Here is an 886-nt window from a genome sequence, read left to right on the forward strand (position 1 = left end):
TGGTCGCGGCGCAACAGCTGCCGCCGCCGCCGCCGTCACCTCCACCTCCTCCCAGCGCGCCCGCTGCCCCGGCGGGGCCGCCCGGCTGGCTCGCGCCCTCTTTCGCTCTTTTAAGAACGACTATGATTTTTTTTAACGAACTTTATGGGCGATGAGGGCCAAGAACCAGCGGTTCCGCGGCAGCTGCGCCGGGGATGGAAGGGCGCGGGAGACTCCTCTCCCCACATCTGTGGACCCGCCGCGCTGCGGAGCATGCGCCGGGGTCGGTCTGCGCATGCGCCGCGGGGACCGGTTCCCCGCCGGCTCCGCCCGGCTGCCGGCTGCTGGCGGAGGACCGCGCCGCGTCCCGCGTGCCCCCCGGGAACCCGGTGAGCAGCGGGGAGACCGGAGGCGACAGGAGCTCCCGGAGCGTGGATTCTGGTAAAGGGAAGCTGGCGGACGAAGGCCTCCTGAAGGTCGCCGGCACAGCGCTCAGACCCCCCGGGCACCCGGGACCTGCCTTGGCCGCACACCTTGTGTTCTTGAGCGGATGGCATCCGAGGGGCAGAGTAAGCAAACATGTCGAACAAAGTCGAAAACGCACTCGCAGTCCGCACCTCGTGGCTGGACAAAGGAGAAGTCTGAAGTGGTTAATAATTCAGAGAACCAAACCAGAAATTAAAAGGTTTCCCCAAAGCCAGTCTACACTTTGCTTCCGTTGTTTTTATATTTCAAAGTGGCATAGAGAGAAGGAAAATACCAAGTATTAGTGAGGATGTGAAGTAAGTGAATTTTTCCTACCCAGCAACTGGAATGTAAACTGGAACAAAAAGAGAAAAACAAACATAAAACGATGCGGCACTATCTATTCAAGGAGCATTTTACTCCCTGGGTTTAATGGGTAAAG

The sequence above is a fragment of the Myotis nattereri genome, assembly GCF_964212035.1.
Source record: "Myotis nattereri genome assembly, chromosome: 6".
Classification (NCBI taxonomy): domain Eukaryota; kingdom Metazoa; phylum Chordata; class Mammalia; order Chiroptera; family Vespertilionidae; genus Myotis; species Myotis nattereri.